Below are 6515 nucleotides of genomic sequence, written 5' to 3' on the forward strand. Positions count from 1 at the left end.
TTTATAAGAGCACAGAAAGGGAGCCATGAAAGGGGGCCTCTCTAGGAGAAGAGAATGGAGGGTTTGCTGATCCTCAGCCTCCCTCGTCTGGGTGTGAGTGATACAGTTCAAATCCACCTCAGAATTTGGGAAAGTGAAGAAGAGGCAGGACTTGAAGGACTACACTCCCCACGTACTTGCTCTCTGTGTATCCCTACCTTGAAGAAGAAATCCTTATTTCCCAGTTTGTCATTAATGTGATTGAAAATATTTTTTTTAAGGTGAGTGACAAAGAGAGGCCATGATCAGACTCTCCATGATCACTACACAGAGAAACTACTTTTACACTGGGTATGTGGTAGTGAATCCTCTGACATAAGTTGTTCCAAAAAAAGCCACCAATTCATTATAATGAGTCAAGAATGTTGAACTAAAGCAGATGCAGTAAATTGCTTTCATTCAGAGGCAGCACAGAAAATTAAAAATTTGCCAACCCAAATCACCACCAACCCCAAACACTCTGAATCTGTATTAAACTGAATATCAGCTATTTCTTGAGATTTGCCTACTGGATTTCAATATATTTTACTAATCATCTCAAAACAGATAATTCCTTTGAAAGCAGAATAATCTTTCCAAAGCTCTGTCTAGCTACACAAAGACTTGGAAATAGGTATGCCCAAGAAAACTATATTGAATAGAGATAAATCACATGTTAAGGCTAATACTTCAGAACTGAAAGCAGACTTGAAAATTAAACATTTTTTCCTGTTCAAGTGTTGTCTGTGCATGCATTTCCTTTTTAAAAATGTGAATTTAACACACAGAAGCAGGTAGACAGAAAGCAGTCCCAGGGAATGATGTCACTGGTTCCTTAAGGTGTGTCCAGCAAGGTCAGCAATCCAAGGAACTGCCTTCTAACAGTCCAGTTGAAAAGCTTTTATCCTGACTCAAGCAGGCTGCCTTGAATAGTTTAGGTTCCCTGCTCATTCACCATCCAACTTCTGTAACAATAAACCACATTCTCATTTTTAGCGATGCATTCAAGGAGGACTCGTGTGAAGCCTGGTTACCTGCTGCAGAGTTCCCAGTCATTATAACATAATGAGTTTTAAATCAGGCTAGTCAAACTCAGTAATTAACACAAGGTACCTTGAGCTGAGCTTCTCAAGTTTCTGTTTGAGAAATACCCATTGAGGTAGCCCATTCTGTTTCCTAGAATCTGTCTGTCCATGCACTCTGGCCTAATTACTGTCCCAATGTTACAAAACCAGGGATGTTCAAATCTCCCAATATTTGCTCACTGCTCCTTGGATGCTCTCCTGACCCAGCCCACATGCTGACATGACAGATTCTAGCTAAAAACCATCATTTCACACGAATTCCTCTTCAAAGTCATGGAACCACATCCACTACTCTTCACTTCAGGATTAATTACAGTAGCAATTAAAAAAAAAAAACAAACCCAGAACAGTGATGCTGACTTTGTGCTAGGGAAGAGAGCTTGGGTACAACACGCAAGTTCTCAGATGGAAGCGACCAGGAAGATTTCCAGCCCACCTATTTTAGATGAATAAAATCATATCTGGAGTCAGGAGTGTCCCTGGAGTGCTCTTGCTCAATTATTTTGATTTAACCTCAACCTCTGGTGATGACAGGGCAGAGCTGCTGGCAGCATTATACTTATTTGGTTTTAAGATCAGATAAAAATGTTAATAGCCAGGGTTATGGCTACCTTGCCATTACCTAGGACTCCTGCTTCTAGTTCTAAATCTGCAATTGCAAAAGAGAAGGAAGATAATTCCCTCAGAAATTCAGGAAGAGCATTTTGAGGAGCTTTGCTTTGAGGGCTTATCTCTGACTAATTAGTCAGACTTAATCCTGCTTAGCTTAGCTCTGAGAAAAATCACAAACTGATGAAGAGGTAACCAATACTTCTTGTTAAATACAGTATGTGCAATCCTGGGGAAGTTGCAGCTATTTCTCTTGCCAGCCTTTCTCATGACCATCATCACATTTTTATGAACTCTCATCATCCCACAGCAAAGTGAGTGAAGTGCATATTTCCTCTGTATAACTTGTCTAGAACGCATGAACAGCATATTTTTCCCATCTTAATTTTCTATTTCTTGATTGTAGAAACAATACATGGAATGGAAAGGGAACTTCAACAGCAATGGTTTTCTCTCTATGCATTTTGATAACACCAAGTGTGCTTGTGAAATCTCTCTTTCACCTCAGCAACTGCTAAGTTCACTGAGGAAACATTTTCCTGGTTTTAGTTCTGAAAGGAATGCTGCTGCAATAAGCTGTTACCATCAAGCCATACCTGGTACTGACTGACAGGCCAAAAGGGGCTTCAATCAACTCTCAACAGCTTTGTCTTCACCCTTTCTATACTGTACTTCAGGGCATGTTCTTGTATTACCATCTCTTGCACTGGCTAAAACAGACAGGCTCATTCCGTATGTTCCAACAAATGCAATACTTTGCATTCTGTTCCCTCTCCACTCATAGTTCATGCATACAACACTTACAACAATTTACCTGTAGGGTTTGCAGTGCAACCCCATTCCACTCTAATCTGATTGCTTTCAGAAAGCTAATTGTGCCTGCTAGCAAACACCTCTGCTGCTCTAGCCTTGCCCAGCCTTGTCAAGGCATCTACTCTGTATTTTGGAAGAAAAGCCACACCTGGAAATTGTCATACCTGGAAACTGCACATTCCTCTGTCAAATGGTTTCAAGGAGCCGAATTACCAGTTTTTGATTGCATCTGTGAATAATGTATAGTCATTCATATATGGAGATAAAATTTCCGAGGGGAAAAAATTATGAGAGTATAGTAACTAGGTAAACTACACCTAAGTGTAGGATACTACAGCTCCAGAGCAGGAATATATTAGAATCAATACAAGCAGCTTTTGTTACAAAGCTTAAGCAGTGATGGGTTAAAGATCATTGCTAGCTACCAAGATCTTGGTGTGATCACCTACTCTAGAGACTTAAAGCAGCCTGAGCACCTGCACCAGAAAACACCACTAAGAAACAACTTGAGCTTCTGCTATTTGAAACCAGTCAATATATGAATAAAGATGGGAGTGGCATAAGGATTAAACCCAAGAGTATGAAAGCTTAGAAGACCTTATTCCACTTAACCTCCCTGCTGGGCATCAAACGTAAGACAAGGTTAAATGCACATGGCAGTATGCTGATCCTTTTTTTCCATGCTGGCTAAAGCTCTGGAAGCAATGAAAAGTATTCCTTATCTATAGTAGCCTACAGCCTGAAAAAATGCAGATAAAGAAAACAGGAGGGTAAGACTAAACAAAGACAAGGGAAGACTGGCACGACTAAGCACTGCTGCAACTACTACCTAGCTTGAAACTTCAAGAAAATGATGTTGATGACATCTACATCTATACATTTTATAAAAGCCCAGAAACAACAAAATACCCAAAGCATCTCTGTCACATTCCATTGGAAATATGCACAGTAAGTGGGAATTGGAAAAAATATAGATTTGGTTTAAAAATACCACTAAAATACTTCTATAAAACCTGGGCTTTAATCCAAAGCACAAGCACAGCCAAGGCTGGCTCTGCTCAGCTATCACAGTACAGACCACCTTGCTTTGTGCTCACTTTGCTTTCAACTATTTAGAGCCTCCTAAAGCATGGATCACAATACATGAAGATTTATTTCTCGATGCAACAATACAGGGAGTGAGTACCACAAAAAAAGAACAGCATGTTAAAAAAAAAAAAGAAAAAAAAAAGAAAAAGCCTCACAGTCCTGAGCAGCTGTGATGCAAGTGCTTGTGTTTGACTTTGCATTTCAAATACTAGTATTTAAAATGATGTAGATCAAGAACCCAGCCAGTGCTTGCTAACAGATTTGGCTTGGTTTCCAGTTCTCTCCAGCCTTTAAATAGCAAAAGAGCAAACTAAAAATCCCAAAGGCTGTACTTTCTGAGCCTACCACATGCCTGTGCTCAGTAATCATCAAACTGAAAGATACTCACCAAGTCCTCAAAAATACAAACCATACAGAAAAAATCTATCACACTGAGAGCTGAAGTATGTTCCTATGACAAGAACTGGCTTTATAATAAACCTGGATTTGGAGAAAGAAAGGGCAAAGTAGTTCAATTAATGTCACTATTATTTTCACCTGAACATGAAATATGCACTATTCTTTACAAACGTGGCATTTCAGAGCTTTAGGGACTGACAGCATGGATGTGATACTGTTCCTCTGAAAGAGTAACAATGTTTTCAATTATCCCAACCTGACTTATTGCCATCCGAGGGACCGAGGACAGGCTGGAAGAAATCTATGCACTAGCTGCACAGCCAGACAGCTTTAAATGGATAGACAGACACTAGCTAGTGCAAAGGCAGCTGAACATTAATCCTCTTGGTGGCCTTGCTAAAATCCTGTGCAAAATTCCCAGCACCTTGCAAGGCTTATTTGTGCACACAAACATTCAAAAGCAAGGTAAGAAGGGGTTTACCTGTGTAGATGAGCATGAGTGAGTGTGTACACACATCCACCTTCTGATATGAAGAAATCTTCCTAATGTTCACTACAAAACAGCACATACAGGTGCAGCTACACAAAGACGAGAAGGAAGCTGGAACAGGCATGAAGAAAAGCTGCAGGGTGAAGGACATTACATGACTCTCATCCAGGGGAGAAAAGGAAACATGCAGTGTAGCAACAAACAGCAATGCCAACATCAGAGTGCAACGTGGATTAGACTGAGCAGACTCTGGCAGCTACATCCACCTAAACAATCAGGACTGCTCACGCAGGTCAGAGCAGTACTTTATTTATCATTCACTGATTCCTTCAGCAACTTACAGGAAGAGCATACTTTAAAAATCAGTAATTCACACAGTTTCTAGTAACTTACAGAAATAACCAACAAATAGTTCTCAATGTGCCTACAATAACCCTTCACTAAACCTAAAACAGATACTGTAAATAACAGGTAAATATAACAAATAGGTAAATTCAATTTAGACATGGGGAACTCTGACAGAGATACCATCATGCTGGGTGTCACTCTATTGCTCTCCTCTTAAAATCTAGTTCTGCAACTGTTTTCAGTTAGAACAGGATTAGACTGACAGATCAGGAGTATCTCAAAGTCCTTACCCAAAGCAGTTGGGTAAGCAGTCTAAAATCTAGTTAGAACAGACTGAGAGAGAACCATGTTTCATTTAACCTGAATGCCAAACACCTTTCCTTTGCACAGGTTGGGATTGAAGGCAGATGCTCTTCTCATCCATTATTCAAAATGGAAGTGTTACCATTTAGTGCTCAGATTTCTATCAGCTCATGGCAAATCACAGGATTTTTCTCCAGCCAGGAGAGAGGCAGAAAATAAATAGTTTTATGCTTTCTAATAATATGACATTCCGTGTGTTCCTGGACATTTTATTTCAGCATTATCCAATTTCATTGCTGTGAAATCTATGTAATAATTCATATGACTCCAGGCTTACAATGAAGTCCAGGCTGAGAGCATTATGAAGAACCATCACCAAAGGCCATTGGACACTGATTTCTTGTCTGCCATGTTTCTTGTACAGCCTGGCTTTATTTGCAGACAGACAATGAGAGACACCCAGCTTGTTTGCACTGATTTTGTGAGAAAGCATCGCCCCTTCAGAAGACACATAAAACAAAGGTGTCCATTCTGATTCTCTTGTGATGGTTTTTACTATGCTGTTGACTCAGGCTAATTAGAATTTAAGCCCTTTTGGATGGTATGTCTGAGATACTTAACCTATTGGTTGATTTCATGCACTCTTAAAATAAATATAATTTTGAGATAAAAGTACCGCAAGAAATTACCTAATGGCTGAAATTCAGTCTTAAAATTAGGAATAAAATGCATCCAGACACAGATTTGCTGGGCAACCATCTTTAGTCCTCTCTATCCATATGTGTAAATGATGGATCAGGACATTGCTCTCATTTTATTAGCTGCTCTGAGGCTTTCAGTAGACAATGCATTATTCTGGTCACCAAGAAAACCATACTTGCTTTACAGTATGATGTCCCACACTAAGTATCAGAGCTTCCTCTCCCTGGATAAACACTTGTGACACCTCCCACCCCTTTGGCTGATGTACAGTGACAAAGCTGAGTACAATGTGCTCTTGTTAGTTCCCAAAGTCTTTCAGCTTCAACACCCAACAAACATTGCTTGGTACACAGTACAGGAACCCGGTGATACTGAGGTATCTCAGTGCTGTCCAACAGCTGAGGTAGTGGCTGTTGCCCTGTACTTGGGAGGGTCTTAGGCAAGGCAGTGCCTTGGGTGGAGGTTATACTGTGGTGAGCATTTTATACCAAGCTCCTTCCCTCAATTCCTGTGGATCTACAACACATGCATCTGGTGCTGAGCAATAACCATCTTCTAAATACAAGGAACACGCTGTAACACAGGTGCAGTCACAAAGGAACCTCGGGAACTTCAGAACTGCTCAGAGGAGTAACTCCAGAGCGGTGGAGCTGCTCCAG

Source organism: Prinia subflava, chromosome 1 (genome assembly GCF_021018805.1).
Source record: "Prinia subflava isolate CZ2003 ecotype Zambia chromosome 1, Cam_Psub_1.2, whole genome shotgun sequence".
NCBI lineage: Eukaryota > Metazoa > Chordata > Aves > Passeriformes > Cisticolidae > Prinia > Prinia subflava.